This window comes from Lonchura striata, chromosome 1 (assembly GCF_050655825.1).
Source record: "Lonchura striata isolate lonStrDom1 chromosome 1, ASM5065582v1, whole genome shotgun sequence".
Taxonomy (NCBI): Eukaryota; Metazoa; Chordata; class Aves; order Passeriformes; family Estrildidae; genus Lonchura; species Lonchura striata.
In genome coordinates this window covers 2,601,154-2,618,352 of record NC_140703.1, presented here as the reverse complement: position 1 = coordinate 2,618,352, position 17,199 = coordinate 2,601,154, and the positions used below count along the sequence as shown (strand labels likewise).

Below are 17,199 nucleotides of genomic sequence, written 5' to 3'. Positions count from 1 at the left end.
TGGGTGGTTTGAGCTACTCAGCCTCTGGCTCTGTGACTCCACACAGGCACAGAATTGTGCAGCATTCTGTGTTGTTGGAACTCAAAATGTCTCTCAGACATTTTTTGGAGGTTCCAGGCCTTGGTCAGGAGCATTCTAGATCCTGGCAAGCAGCTGCAAACAGCTGAGATTTTGAGTTTGAGCCATGGAATGAGTTACCAACTTTGGAGGTGGAACAAGCAGTCACAAAGGGTTAGACAGCATAGTAAAAGTAGTTACAAAACAGAAGGGGAAATTTTTTAATATTGTACAGGGGGGTTTTAGCACCTGTACAGGGGGGTTTTTACTTTGTACATGGGGGTCAGAAGTTCTAAGATGGAGAAAAGTGGGCTGATCCTGTTCTTCCTCCTTCTTCTTCCTTGCCTCCATGTTCTTGGTGATGTTGGCACTCACAGATTAGTTTAGAGTAGAAAAGCACTTGGTAATATAGGTAGCAGGTATTGGGGGATGACTGCAAACATGTAATACATAATATATCATATAAAAGATAGCAGCAGCCCTGGGTGGGGAGAGAAGAAGCAGTTGGGAGTCAGAGAGGATGTCAGGGTGTGTGTGTGCCTCTGCCTGAGCTGTGAGCAAACCACAGCAGCCCAGAAGAAAATCTTTTAATAAAAATAATAAACTTGCAATAAACTGCCTTGAGACCGAACAACAAGAGGCTGTGGAGTTTTTCTTTGGAAGCACGGGTTGGAGGAGAGACTCACACTTTGTAGGTATTCATTTCCATGAGTCACACCCCACACCGCTGGCAGAGGCAGCAGCCCACAAAAGCAAGTTTCCTCCTTGTCCCTTAGCCTGGAAGAGCCTGGATGAAGACATCATGCCTTACATCCCCATGAAATCTCTTGTCACCCAGTACTGGCCCACCCCACTGGGCCATCACGAGAGAGAATCAATTTATAAACTGTTGAAATAAATCTCAAAGGAACATTTTTTTCCTTTTATTTGACTATAGTCCTAGAGAAGAAGGTGACTGGCTGTCGCTATAGGACACGAGAAAGCATGAGCCACTGCGATGGCAAGGCAAAAAAGAAGAAAGTTTATTTTTCTGACTCCAACTTTTATACTTTTCCAAAGGTGACAGTGGATTGGAGAGTGAATGGGCCACCTCTCCAAAGACATTGGACAAACCACCAGTACATCAAATTCCTCCACCCCCACAAAGAAATGCAAAACAATATGTTGTTTATAGAAAATGTGTGGGAAAGTTTTCTAACATAATGTAAACTCAGAAGGCTTTAGAAAATCTTAAGAATCAGGGTGACAGACTGACTAATCTTAGAGTTTTCTGAATGTAGATGTTGCAAAAAAAAAAAAAAAAAAAAGAAAGCAGATAAAGTTATTGCATCAATTTGATTTAAGTATCTTGCACTTTAAACAGATGAGAAGTTTCCTAAAGAAATTTTGATATTTAACTTTCCTTTGGACAGGAGCTACTGGATCATTCCAAATTGGGCAACTTTAAATCAGAATTGCTGAATGGCAAAAAAAGTCCTTCTTTAAATGAAAGGTATTCAGAAATCATAGGCTTGTTCCAATACATCTGTGTTCTAAACTGCCTGAAGGTGAAAGCCATCTGAAAAGCAGCCTAACCCCCGCTCACAGCAAGAGGAAACTATTGCTGTTTCACCACTTTTGCATGTTTTATCAGGTTCATTTACATGACTCCACTTGGCTGAAATGTGTTTAAAGAATCTATTGGATTTAAATATTTAAACTATGAATAGTTTACTAGAAAGGTTCTTCCATTGGTTTCTCATTCTCAGTACACTTCTGGAAACTTTCTCACATCTGTGTAAATTATGTTATTCAGCATTGACCATTTTAGCCTGATCACCTGGAAGTCATGCAGCAACAGAATAATCTTAAAGGGTTATATGTGTGTCAATTTTAGAAAATGATTGCATGCTCTGATTTATTCCAGCTGCAGAGAAGCCAGGTTCATTTTCTCCCTTTCTCAGCTTGGTTCTGCCCACAAGAGAGAATCTCTATCTTGCATTCTCTTATCTTCAGATAAATAAGATGAGGTATTCCTCAGGCAGAACAAATAGGAATTAGATCTCTGCAAGATCTAATTCCTGCAATGAGATTGAGCCCAAACCCTTTCAAAAATTCCTCATGAAAATTCCCTGTTTACTTCTGAGTGTCTGTCCTACCCCTGTGCTTTGTTTTGTCTGCAGTCTTCTGGGAATTTTCTTGCTGCTATTGTTATGGAAGTGTGATAACTGAAGTGAGCACATCTCCCTTTTCCTCACCCAAAATTGCTGCTGTAAATTTCCAAGAAACCTGGTAAGACGTTGTGGCATTCCATTTTTCCACAGTTTCACAGTGGGTTTTCACATAGACTTGTCAACAGGCAAGTATAGTTGTGTTATCTATCTATAGGTAGAAACCACAGATACCATAATTTAGGTAACCTCTAGAATTGGCTTTGGTATGCTCACCACATAAATAAAATAAAAATAAAATAAAATAAAATAAAATAAAATAAAATAAAATAAAATAAAATAAAATAAAATAAAATAAAATAAAATAAAATAAAATAATAAAAAAAAATAATGGAGAAAGAGCATTCTTTTGAAAGACATCAGTTAAGCATTAGTGCTATATGTCTTTAATGTGGTTTTTAGGTAGCTTAGTCATTAAAAAATGAAAGTTTCACGTACTTTCTTTTCAGAAAAAAAGCTGAAAATCAAATGGGGCAAATATTTCTGGGAAAATAGTTGTAAGCTTGTGACTGAAAGTACAGAAAGAAAGGAGCTTGAAAAAATATTGTTTCCTTCATTCTGTTGTATAAAACCAAATGGAAACAATCTGTTGGAACTCACACGCTTGTAACTCATAAAACAAAAAGTGGGAAAATGTTGAACCAAATTTTATTCAGAGTTTTCCCCTAAATAGAAGGAATTTCAGATCTGAAATTTCTCATTCTACTCCAGTTCCATCCTATGTAACTTCACTGGAAGAAATGTCCTCCAGTTGGGTATTTGAGACAAATCAAGTGACACGATGCCAAAAGGTCACTGCACTCTGACAGAAAAGAGTCCAAGACACATCAGGCAGGTGATGCCCAAAGGCCTAAGAGGGAAAATTGATGCACACACCGTGGATCTTTCCAGCCTTGAGAGGGAAGCTGAAATTCTGCAATGGCTCAGAGAAAGGCTTGCTCATCTTCCTCGGTACCATTGGTGTGACATCCCCAGCAGCACACGGTGCTGAGGCAGGACACATCTGTGCTCAGAGCAGGGCACTGAGTCTCCAGTCTCTCAGATCTCACTGCCCCAGGTTACATGACAAAGGCAGAGTGCTGAGAAAAGATGGCAAAGGAACCCAGACTCTGCTCCTGCACATGCTATCTCCAGATTTATTACTCCAGAGTCACACTTCCTAACAATAAGCAGTAGAAAAATTATCACATTTTAAGCAAACTTATCTTTAAGAGAAATCAATTTTTTAAAAGTGAAATCAAACACTTTTAATTAAACTGTTCTTATCTCAGCATACAAATAGTTTTTTGGAACTATTGGTTCAGATTCTTTTGTTAAAGAACACAGATACAGTATGGGAAGGATACAGATACAGCATAGTAAGGAAAAATCAGCATGTATCTCAGTAACAAACTTGGAGGGGGTTGCAATTAGGACTGCAGAAATTCAATTTTGTTTACTTCTATAATATAAAAATGCATTAGGCAGTGGGAACAATCAGACTTGGGTATGGCAGGATTCTCTCAAAAAAAATGTTAAAGACAGAAGCCCACGAAACAGGTGAATTTTCTTGTGGCCTATCCTTGTGTTAGATAAGGACAAGGGACAACATAAACCTCATATTCTAATTTGACATGAGTGTACCTGACTGGGCAGATTATACCAAGGGAATGAATGAATAACAGACAACGTCACCATCCTAAAGCTGTACTTGTGCTAGAGCTTGACTTACAGTGAGCTTTTATGTTCAAGATATAAAAAAAACCCCAAATTAATACAGAACCCAGAAAACAATAGCATTGCAGTAATCCTACCCAGCTATCTTCATTTTCTCTAGCTTTAGCTTCTATCAGAGCCTCCTTAGGTGCTCTGCTGTGCTCATTTTTGTTAAAAACTTGTTTCAGAATTGGGATTCCAGAAAATGAGAAAGATTATTCTTCCACAGGTTTCAGAGCACTGCTGGGTGAAAGCTCTGGCAGGAATGACTCCGTCCCTGAAGGAGCCAGTTCCAAGCAGGCAGAGCTCCAAGGCAGAATGGAGGCACACCAGAGTTTTCCAAGAGGGCTTTGTTCCTGGAAAGGTAAAGCTGTGACCATGCCCAGATTGCTCCAGGACAGCAGCCAGAGGCTGCACCATAGAAACACCTGCAGGGTTGTATAAGAATATTGAAATGGGAGGGGAAATCATAGATGTGGATGTAGGTGGGGGTCCCTCTATCACCTGGCATCTCTCTCTGCCTCAGGAGACCCTTTTCACTGTGGGTGCTTGGAGGCAATTAGCAGCCATCATTAGCAGGTGGCAAAGAAGAGCTGAGAGGCTTGGGAGGAGGCAGGCAGATCCCAGCACTGGCAGATGGAGCTGCTGGAGCTGCAGGGACATCCTAAGACTCTTCTGACACTTTGTCCCTAAGCCATGATCACCTGCTTGCTGCAATCTCCTCAGCAGGCCACCTCTTTTGCCCCAGCCAGAGCCTTGTTCTCCTCGTTCAACTAGTTCTTCTTGTTCAACTAGTTCTTCTTGTTCAACTTGTTCTCCTCCTGTTTCTTACAAATAATCCCCTCTTGGTGAGCAGCTCCTTCAGCTGCTCCCTGGATCCCTCCTCTCCTTTGCTGTCTCATCCTTCCCTGTGAAGTCTTTGCACCACGTCACTCTGCAAGTCAAGCATTTTCTTCTTCCAACACCTTCTTCTCTTTACCCTTTAGCTGCTCCAGGGCATAGCATTTTTTTGCAGGTTTCTAAGGTCCCAAGGTGGACAATGGCCTCCTGAAATCCCACTGACTCCCAGGATTACAGCACGTCTGTTCTTTGTGATTTTACTTTTTTTTTTAGTATTTTTAGTGTTGTGAAATATTAAACTGCTGCCACCCACCACCACAGCCCAGCCTGCTGTTAATGTGCATGAGGAGAACACATAAATAATACTAACAAGACTTTGTGAGTAAATGTGGGGGAAAAAAAGCTACTTAGTTTTGTGGAAAACATATTTCTGACTATTTTACTAAACAGGCAAAAGCCTACTTTCTTCTTCACATACTAGGCTGCCCGTGTTCTGCAGAACACATGTGCAGCAGTTTCACATGTTATTTTCAAGTGCTATAAATAGTTCTCTTAAAATACAAATTGATGCAACCAAATGGCATGGCCTAATAAGAAAATGGAGAAAGATCAAGAGCAACATGCAATATGCAGAAGTACATAATCACACACTCTTGTGTCATGTGAAATCATTCTAAATATAACTCTATGATGATGATAAGAGAAGTACTGACAAGAGATGCAGGACAGGGGATGTGTAGATCACAGGGAGAAGGTCACAGCTTCTCTGCCAGAAGTGCTGGGACAGTGAAGTGGGAGATGGCATAGTCACATACACACCTAGGCAGGAGAAAACCTGCAACACCACTGGGATGTGCAGTGAACCCTGTTTAAGGTTTTGAAGGCATCAGCACAAATTCACTGTCAGTGCAGCCTGTCAGTGTACAGAATCAGGGCCAGATACAAGACAGACAGTAGTCTGAAAGCTTGGGAGCAAACATAACACACTCGGGCATCTTTTAATCCAGATGCCCACCAGCCAGAAACCCTTTGGTGTCTACTGGTACCTGTTGGCAAGCCTTTTCTTACCTTGAAGTGGCCAATCCCTCATCCACCAAAAAAAGCACTACCTCATCACTACTTAGCCTGCTGTGCTGTCCCTCCAAGACAGGGTTTTAGGGACAGAAGACTCAAGACCTTCCTTGACTCTTCTTCTGGTATCTCACCCACATACTCATTGATTCATGTGATGTCATTCCACTCATCATCTTTCATGTTGGTAAGAGGGAATTCTAACCTGTTCCTCCACACCTGATACCTCTCTCAGCCCATCTGTCACCAAAGCCCACTGTGACTGCTGGTCCACAGCTCCATTTTGCTTCTTCCTGTATGACTTTTGCCACAGACTTCTCTGTTTATTCTTTGTTTTCAAAGGTGCTTCCTCTGTTCAGCTGCAGTCTGCCTTAGCAGAAACCACTGGGACCGCCATGCCTTCTCCCACTGCTTTTTCATAGTGAACACAAATGTTTCCTTTCCTCCTCTTCCTCACACACTCTGCCACTGCCAGTCCCAAGTTCACTCCTAGGAACATGGAGGCTTCAAATCTGACAAGCAGCGTTGAAAGCAGACCAAAGTGCCTGGGTTCTCAGCCTCTTAGTTGCTAATTTTTAATTTATATGAAAAAACCACTATACCTTCAGGCTAGACAAACCATTCTGCAAATGAACATGAGTACTGCAAGTTTTTCTTAGTGCCTTTAGCTAGGCCAGACCATGGCTCATTTTCTGTAGATATCTCATTTTCTTCTCATTTCGTAACACTTGTGAATAGGTGCATTTCTTTTTCTGAAGTCATACCAGAGACTTGGAGTGAGTTGAATCTCTTTGGGGAATATTTGGCTTTTATGTAAATGTTCAGATGATAAACAAAGACTTAGGAATCATCACTTGTGTGTGTAAGTGATGACATTGCTTCTCAGTTACACTCCACAGTGACTTCGTAATGAATGTTTAATTCTCTGGAGTATTGGCAAATATTTTTACTTGGTTTTCTGTAGCTATTTCAGCTGAGTTTTGATATTTTTCTTTATCTGTCCTATTTACTAATACTTCTGGTTTGCCCAGAGGCATCTATTGGAAACATGAAAAAGTTAGGATCCAACCACATATTAGTCTGTAAATGAAATGTTTTCCTTGAGCTGGAAATGTTTTGAATTCAGTACAATTTCTAATCATCATCTGGCACAAGAAGCAGCAGTCAACACAATATAATTGTGTGCTGAGAATTGTTAGCAGGAAAGTTAGAAATACTAGTAAAGATTAAGCTTAACAATAAAAATTATATGACATAAAAATAAATAATGGTCGGCTGCCTTTAAGGGCTAAGGCAGTAATTTTGAAAAAAATAAACATAAATGCCATCAAGAACATTCTGAAAATACTAGTAATAAACACATAAACAAATCATGAAAAAAGCAGAATAAACTGAGAACTCTTACAGAAGAGGAGCTAGATGCACTGAGGGCATTTTCAGTGGATTTCAAATTCTTATAGTACCAGTTATTAATTTAAATCCTGTCCAAACCATGAATGACTGAACCGAGAGAATTATCTACAGCAATCAATTAATACCAGTAAATTTCTCTGCTTTGAACTGTCCATAAATCATTATTTACAGTGTATGAATTATCATTTAATCATTTAGAAATACATGTTTTATGCATTGTATGAGCCCATGGAATGCTTGCAAATTATTTGCTGTTCAAAACTTGATGTTTGTGCAGTGAATTTCATCTTAGTCACATATTACAAAGTGCAGCAGTATTTTTACAAGTTTTGCCATACATTCTGTGTGATTTAAAATAAACTTCTAGATGCCAGTTGGGAAAAAAAAAAAATAGAAAATTTCATGCTGAAAGCTGATTGCAGCTGCTTTCAGAATACTATTCTATCCAGAGATGAGCACATGCTTGGATAGAGATAATTCTTGTAATAAATGCTAGTCTTTCATAGCATGGAAAGAAATCCTATGCCTACAATTGCACCAAGATTGTAAGGCAACTATTATTCAATGCCACATACCATATAATTGAAAACCAGTAAAAAATCTAGATATATTTACAGGGATTTTCCTGAAGAAGTAGGTGCTAAAGATAGGGATTTGCATGCTGTAGGCTGAAAAACAGAATAGTCATGAGGAGCCCATCGTGAGACATGAGCCACAGCTTCTCAGAAAGTGTTGAACAGGGATGATTACAGACCTCCAGATGAAAAGCTGCCTGGGCTGCTGCCAATGAGTTCAGGGGAACCTGTGCATTTGCAAATAATTGGATTAGTCCCTGAAAACCTCTTTTGTCTAAACAGTACCCAAAACATCCACTTTACATGTTCATAATATCCGTCCTTCATTGAAAAAAACGTTTCCATAACTAACCAGCTGGTCACCAGTTCATGGAAGGAACTCCTGCTAGAAGAGAGGGCAGCTGCAAAGCCTGTGAACTTCCTCAAAGACCATCCTGAGCAGTGGGATGGTCTAGTCTGTAAATAAGTTTTATAGTTCTCTTCCTGGATTATTTTCTTGCATTTTGATTTTTCCCCTTGGTAACTCTAAAGTGTAAAAATACATATATGTTTTAAAAAATATAGAGAGAAGTATTTGGAACAGGACTCAACAAATATTCATGGAAAAATACCTTGATCTGAATATGTCCAAGGTACCATCTTATCTGTGAATATGCAGCTAAATCAATTATGTGAAGGTGTGATCAGCAGAGGCCAAAGAGATAGCAGAAACCTTCTAAGGCAATTTCAAGTTCCTATCTGAAGGAACTGCTGGTTCAATAGATGTTTCCATCCATTGCCTGCTTACCATTACCATGGTTTAAACCCAGGCAGCAACTAATACCACTCGCTCCTCCAGTGGGATGGGGGAAACCTTGGAAGAGAAAAAGAAAATTTGTGAGTTGAGATAAAGACAGTTTAACAGCTAAAGCAAAAGTGGGGCACAAGCAAAGCAAAATGAAGAATTCCTTCATCACTTCTCATGGGCAGGCAGGTGTTCAGGTATTCCCAGAAGAGTGGGGCTCCATCACAAGTAACAGGGACACGGGAAAATGACAATCATCACTGCAAATGTCTCCCCTTCTTCCCTACCCTCTGCATGCTGAGCATGATGCCAGACAGTGTGGGATTTCCCCTGGTCAGCTGTGGTCAGCTATCCCATCTGTGTCCCCTCAGAGCTCCCTGAGCACCCTCAGCCTCCTCGCTGCTGGGGCAAGGAGCAGGAAAGGTCTCGGCATTGTGCGAGCCCTGCTCAGCAGTACAGCATCTCTGTTTTAATAACACTTTCCAGCACAAATCCAAAACACAGACCCAAACTAGCTACTGTGAGGAAAGTTAACCCAATCAAAACCAGGCCAGATATAGAAGAAGTTGCCTCACTGAAATGAATAAAATATGTTCATATCGGCTAAGTCAGAATTTCACTCCAATCACTTAACAGCCTATGTGAATATTTTTGTCTTGGTCCTGCTCCCAGAGTGTGGATGATAGGAGTGTTGTAAGAAACCAGCTTGAAATTTAAGTTTCTTTGGGTTTTGTCACAAATTTACAAATCAGTTTATTTTCCCAGAGAACAGGACAAGTGCAAAGCAAAAATAGACTCCTTTGCTGAGAAAGCATGGCTTAACTATTAAATTGTAGTGATATTAAAAAGGGGTGAAAAAAAGCCCCAACCCAACCCTAATCTTAAAGCCCACATACCAAAATATGTAAATTTTACAAAGCATTGTGTTAGATGAAATCACAATTAATACATGGCCCATCATAACAATTTCCAGGAATTATTTAAAGAATTACAGTGGATATAACTGGATTTTACATTAGGCTTACAGTAACCATGGGACATTAATTTTGACAAAGACACAGTTCCCCCTGTCACAATTGAGATGCATTATTTCAGCAGTTTGTGAAAGCTGAACATTTGTTATTTGAATCACATTAATTTTATCAGAAAAGGCAGATATTTTCTTCAAAGTCAAAATGGTCCCCCTGCTGTGCATTCAGATCTTAAAAAAAAAAAAACAAACCTCTAGAACTGGGCTTAAAAGGAAAAATGCAAAGAGTGCTACACACAGGTCCTTGAAGTACACCTTGATACACCACTCTTCCCCATGCTATCACAAAATCCTTTTGATAGGTAATTATAAGGGATAGGTAATCTTAGTGACATACTTAGGAGGGGAAAATGTGACTTGGCTGCCTGGAATATGAAAGAATGCCACAAATTAGATCTAGTCAAGTAGTACAAAAAGTCATTCATTAACATAGACACAAAAAGAAAGTACCAAGTTAGCGCTATCATTATTCAAGGAGGTCAAAATTAGTCCTTCATGTACATTCAGTTCATCAGCAATTTATTTGCAAGAACTTCCATGAATCCTAAAAAACCCCAGAATTCTAGCACCAGCAATTATCTTGAAAAACTTCATGAAATGTGCATTTTTATTCAACACTCAGCCTTTCCTATTTTAAATTCTTCCAATGAGGAAGTATTTTGTGCCAGCCACTAAACAGTCCCACTGGGCCAGTGCTGACCCAAGGCTGGTCAGGGATGTAAAATAAAGAACTGATTCTTGCCCACTACCATCTGTATTTGCCTCAGTGGCCACCACACATCATCTGTAATACAAACTAGTAACTTGCATAGAGCAAATGAAAGGAAGTCTGTTTGGCTAGAATTCTTAGACAATATTTGTTTGACTAGGAGATGAGAATTATCACGCTGGATGAAAATATTGATTAATCTAATTGATAACCCAGCTCCACAAGGCATGAAAATAATTCTCAGTAAGAGAGAAAAGCTTATGCAGCTGAAGATCTGCAGTTCACTGGACAGCTTGTGTGCTGGTGGGCATTTTTCCACCTTTAAACTTTTTTCTTCTGCATAAAACAAACCTGGAAGCTGTCATGATCCATGTCTTTTTTTGTATGTAAAGACATCTACTAAATAAAGGCAAATGGATTTTGAAAATGGCAAACACATTCCACGTAGGAAAAACAAGGAGAAGAAATAGAAATTGTTTTCTCTTTCATTTCTCTCTGTGCACCTCTATGAAAATCCTGAGAGGGAGAGGAATGTGCTTGCCACAGTTCTGGCTTTCCGATGTTATCTTCACCTTTGTGAAAATGAGACTCCTCTAAGACTTTGGATATCCTTAGGTCAATAAGATCAGAAAACTCATGAAGATAAAGAGTCACATCAGCCAAGAGTGGTGCCAAAGACGGTTTGGCAGTCAGCAAAGAGAAGGATAAGGTGTGCTAGCTAGCAAGTGTACTCATTAATACTGCTCCTCAAAATTCTGATTGAGCAAGCTGTGTTCTGGCAAGAGCATGGGTGTAGGACGCAATGCACATCAGGGCAGCCCCAGCACTGTGACTCTGTCCATGATGGGACACTGATACCAAGGAGGTGAATCTGGTCACCTTTGTGAGGAAACTGGAGAACCAGTGGAGAACTGTGCAAATGATGTGAGCTTCTGGGAGAGTAAAACATTCCTGCACCTTCTGAATATGAAAATATTTTTGAAAAACCTATGCAAGACCAGTGCTGAGGGGATGGGGAAAAACCCAAAAAAACAACAATCCACATCTCAAATTTTCCTGTAGGTTTTTCAGTAGGAGGAGGTTATTGGATTGGCTATTAGCATGGGGCCCATTTCTTCCAGAATTTATTGGCTAGGATGCATATTGAGGGCTCATTATTCCACCTCGATATATTTTTGAGCTGTGGGTGTTCTGCATGATTAACAAAGACAAATATCATATTTTACCAAGGTTTATTCCACTCTAGGCAATTGGATTTAGTCCATAACAGAGAAAATCAAATACAGGATTAGGAAATGCCATTTTTTCTCAAATACAAGCTTGTCAACCTATGGAATTTGTGTAAAAATATATTTAAATGGATATTTGTAGGATGTTTGAACACCAAATGGTATTTTTCTTTTTTTTTTTTTATTAAATGTATTACTTGTCAGAGCGAGTAGCTAATAGAGTTGGCAGAAGACATGGAGTGCACAAGAAGTTATTGAACTGTGTAATAAAGACTCCTTGGTCACTACCACAACTTTATAAGTGTTACTTTCTTTTGGATAATTAAGGGCACTCAGAATTTCACCTCTCAGTAGCTGGACTCTGACTTAGGATGTCCTTGAGGGGCAATGACAGGGACGGGGCCTCTCAGAATAGTGACAGATGATATTCATACTACTGGCATTGCTTATGGTTGAAGTCAGATTTCCCCTAACACTGGAAATACATGGAGATTTAGAAAATAACTTCATAAACTTGTGCAGGACCTTGGTGTTTATTGTCTGCATATGGACAGATTTTGAAATTTGTCTTACCAAGACATCAATGAACATGAAAAGCATTTAAAAGTTGTAAGCACCCAGCTTATGTTAAATTGTATTTGTTGCCTAAGATATTTCCTGGGCATACTCAGATTTGCTATAGCCTTTTGGCCTGCAGCATACACAGTCCTGACAAATATACAAAAATTTAGCTATTCTTTTCTGCTAATATCTCCAAAGCTTAACAGACCATTTCTTGGACTGGCATCTGATGAAAGGCAGATGTGACAAAGCCATTTTTATGTCCCACTATGTGCCATGACCTAGCATTCCAGAAGAATGTGTGGTACATCCATTTTTCCCCTTCTGTGCAAACACATTACAAAACATCAGTTGGTATGAAAATCTTGAAAGTACCTGCTGTCGGGTAGATATGTTTGTTGTTTTTTGTTTTTGTTTTGTTTTTGTTTTTTTTTTCTTCTTGTTGAGATGGTTTACCTATAAAAAAATATATACTTTTATAATTTATGTGGTTGAATATGGTTACTTGCCTTTAAAAAGGGAATCCTTTGTTATAGTCAACTAGTAAAAGACAACCACTGTAACAAGAAGTCAGTTTTGCACATTGCCCCTGCAGTCATTCACCATTTTGTTCTGCACTGTGGCACAGTTTTCATACCAGTCACGGGTGGATTCTACCTTTTATCCAGAGTTTGATAACACCTTGTGGGTCACAGACTCTCCAAGGAGGAGATGAGGACTAAGTTGAAATTGGATCAAGACCAAGAGGAAGAGAAGCAAGTTTAACCCTCCAGATCCTGTTCAAGTATGCTCACAAAAAGGCTGTGGAATAAAAGGAATTGGAAAGAGATGTGGGTAGCACCATCTGTCCCTGTTTTTTAAATTAAAAAAGGAGATTCCCTGCTGTAGGCGCCAAGATATGGGTGCGAGGGTCTACTTTACAGAGAGGATTTAATTTTGTCGCTCTTAGTGGAGAAGGGATCCCATTTGGCTCTGCACTATTTAAACCACATCCCTGTGTTATAATTCCCCATCAGTCCAGCCCAAGTATCTCCCTGGCTGAATCCAGCTCGGCAGCAGCCGCATTCCCCTGTGAGACACGGACCTGTCCCAGCACAAAGAGACCTGTGCCACGGAAGAGCTGAGTGCCTCGGACAGTTCTGCTTCGTTTGCTGAGCTGCCCAGCATGGCCATGCCCTCTGCACCTTCTGGGATGCCACTCAAACCTTTTGAGGGTTGTTTTGGGAGCCACTTGTTGGAATCTGTGGTATTGATGATTCCCAGATTGTAGAAAGTCTCTGTCTTTCAGCCCCATTGCCAAAGAAGAAGCCATAATTGGTCTGTGCTGGTTTCCAGGTTGTTTATTCTTGTTTATCTCTAACATGTTCTGCTGCCCTGCCACAGGTCCGTCCTTCAGTGGGATGTTGCAAACATTATATACCAGAAACTCCCTGTGCTGGATTTACAATAACGTACCAATATCTGTCACCTACGTTGAACAGTGTGTCCCCAGCCTGAACCAACAGAAAAATGCCAACACCACAGTGACACATGGAGGGCATGAAGAAGGAGGAAAAGGACAAGACACACCCAATTTCCTCCATCTTGTCCCCTTTGGACCCCTCATCTAGAATCCTAAAATTTTACTTTTGCACCCATGCCACACTTAATTATTACTTATATCAAACCCTCAGAGCTTGTAATTCATGCTGTAAGATTGAAAACTCTTTTCCATGGACAGGGATCACAGCCAGTGTCTCTGGGGGCTCTGTCCAGGTGGTACAGGGCAGCCAGAGGGATGCCCTGGAGTCCCGCAGCCGCTGCCTGCGGTCGGTGCTGCCGAGGAGCTGCTGCACACACGCAGCAGCCGCGCACAGCGCTGAGCTGTGATCACACACAGCCCCTCTGCAGCTCTGTGCGCAGCCTGGCTGCCCCTCACCAGCCCTGGCAGGAGGGAGCACCCCCTGTCCCCACTGAGGTGACACTCTCAGACCTGTCCATCCACTCCGCTGCTCGCGGGCACATTTATTAGGACATTATCAAATATATGAGGTTGGTCAGCCTCTTTAATAAGGCCTATTGCTCTCTCCTTCATCTTTATTTCAGGCAACTGGTAAGCTACCTTTTTTTTGTTTTTTTTTTAATATAACCAGTTTCATTACTCAAGGGAACACCCTCCTGTGGCACTATGAGTTTGCTTTGAAACTGCAGTATGTTACACAGCCATCTGCTTTTGTAGGAAAAGTGTGAGAGTTAATGCATTTTTTAAACAGAATTCCTGCCCAATACGTATACTTGTCTATACCATCTCTCACCCATCCATCAGTGAGTCTCTGAAGTGTGGTACAAATTATTGTCCAGCTTCTGCCTATGTTAAACATATTAGCAGATTTAGTTCTCTTGGGACATCCCTTTCATGATACTTTATCTATGTTCTTTCATTTCCTTAAGTAAACACATCAGGCTATTTTTGCATACATATAGCATCATGCCATGCATCACGATTCTCCAGCATCACACATATTGCTAAAACAAGCAAAGGACTTATTCCAGAAGACTTAATGTCAACTACAAGGCTAGATCTTAAAGCTTATAAATATAAAAAGTACATACAGCATCATGCCATGCATCACGATTCTCCAGCATCACACATATTGCTAAAACAAGAAAAAGACTTATTCCAGAAGACTTAATGTCAACTACAAGACTAGATCTTAAAGCTTGTAAATATAATAAGTAGTGGAATTGCATTTTATAAAATAGTAAAAGTCTCCATCAGGCAATCAGGAGTGGTTTGTTTTTCAGATATTTCCCTGTTAATGTAAACATCTGCTGCCCTGGGCTTTGACAGTAGAAAAGCAGCTCTTACCCACCCAACCACATAAATTGTCAATACTTCAGCTGCCTGTGCCTCTACCAGTTGCAAAATAATGGCAAGAGCTGCAGCAAAATTTTTTACTATCACATGCCAACTACTGCTCTGCTGTATTGCTCCCATGTTTCCCTCTGCCCACTTCAAGGGGCTGAAGAGGTAAAGAGAACAGTCTGCTCCCAATGACAGTAGTGATAACAACCATTATTACACACACAGTCACAAAAAAATGAAGGTTTTCATAGAAAGCTGCTGCCTGCCATGTAAATTAGTTATTCACTATTCACCAATCTTGTTAGTTAACAAATGCTCAGTGTTTCATTAGTTCCCTTGACAGCTGCTCCAGGGAAAAAAATTTCCTTTGAGACTGACACAATGAAGCTGGCATTTCTGCTCATTCTGCATATGCTACCAAAGGGTTTAACCCTCCCAAATTCCTGCCAGAATAAGTCTGAAAGTCCTGGCTTTTTTCAGAAGAGAGTAAAATACTAGAAAAAGAGGGTCAGGAATGGTTAACCTCTATAGTTAGCACTCCTGAGTTATCAGCAGTAGGCACGGTCTCTACAAGTTAGAGCACATTTTACTGTATATCAAGGTATTGTAAATTTTATTTAAATTTCCACTAATAAAAGAAACAAGCACAGCTTCCAAGAGGGAGGAAAGGCAGCTTGACTTTCACACATGACACTGTATCACACTTTTAAAAACAAGACAATCTGCTCCCTCTCCTGATATCTAACAAGCAGCAAAAAAATCACAGGCTAGTTCAAACTACTTGAATAATTTGGTATTAACTCTTAGAGTTCCTGATTGAGATGCAATATTCACTCTTACAAATGCATCATTTTCCCCCACATTTTTAATTTTTTATCTCTAAGACTCAAAGAAATGGATCAATTATTATTGATCTATTATTTTCTTTTCACTACATTTCCCCCTTAATAACATTATTTTAATTTTATTTATGATTTCTTTATCAGTGAAAAAAGCTTTGGACTATATTGAAACCTTAAAAAAATTGGCTCTTTTTTACAATAATACTTCCCTTTATTTATCTGAAACAATATTTTATCTCCAGTCAAATATCATTGGTAGAAATATGCACATTCTTCTGAGCTGAAGTAATAATGACAAACTTCCCACACATATACCCTTAACCTGCAGATCAGCAGCCCTGCAATGTATTGGTCTGAGAAGTAAACAAAATTATGAAGGTAGACTTAGAAAATACATTTTTATATTAAAAACTACACTCCCAGTATTCTAGGTTACCTCTTTCACGTTACAATCCCCTGTTTTAAAGAACCATCTTCTATATTTGACCTCATTCAAGGATATAGCATGGGAAAGAAAAGTTATGCGTTTACTGAGAGTAAAGCAATTATATATATGTTGTATACTCTTACCTAAAAGTCTGATATAAGTCCTTCTGGAGGCAGCATGAGATTTTCAGTTGACTTGATGGTAACTATATTAGTGGTAACTGAAAACCTTAGCTTTAATAACCACTGATTTCATTACTAGGGCTGAAGTTTCATGTATTTTTTTTTTTATTATATGGGACAATAAATGTTTCAACCAGTCAATTTTCTCTATATTAAGCTATGCCTAAATTACCCAGCTTAAAAATTGATCTTCTCTCAGCAGAATGAGGGTAGATGCCAATGCTCATTTACATGGCAGTCATGAGATCAATTTGACTTAGCTAAATTTTTCTGAAGCCTGAATTAAAAACAAAGCTGTTAGATAAGTTATTAGATAAAATCACAGTCACAGATTATGTGAAAGAAAGACCATCAGATTTATATTGCTTTTCCTCCATTCTTTTGCAAGAATGTGATCAAAGAGAAAACAGATGGGTGGAGAAAGTGCAAGTAGACCAGTTACAGAACATGGCTTGGACATGTGCTAAAGATAAGATATTTGAAAGCTTGCAGAGAAAAAGTTAAAGTCATGCAGGCTTTGCATAGAGATGCATTTTAAAATTTTAGAGTACTCTTTCTGCAGATTCAGATGACGTACCCACTTTATAAAATTTACAGTTAACAAAAATACAGGAAAAATTGAAAACACAATTTCTCTCTTCTAATGCTGTAGATTATACCTGTACACCAAAGTGGAGCAATGGTTGCAAAACAGTGCAGCACTCTCATGTTAACTTTTATCTTACTATT

At 39.6% G+C, this 17,199-nt stretch overlaps 1 long non-coding RNA gene across 3 annotated transcripts in view; it reads right to left on the bottom strand.

The window, feature by feature from the left end:
- Window positions 1-17,199, bottom strand: part of LOC110472836 (uncharacterized) — a 79,238-nt gene that overhangs the window by 10,014 nt on the left and 52,025 nt on the right. For all 3 annotated transcript variants that reach the window (XR_014954299.1, XR_014954307.1, XR_014954338.1), the window contains exon 6: window positions 8,649-8,714. This is a non-coding gene — a long non-coding RNA (uncharacterized LOC110472836). The remainder of the gene's footprint in view (window positions 1-8,648; window positions 8,715-17,199) is intronic.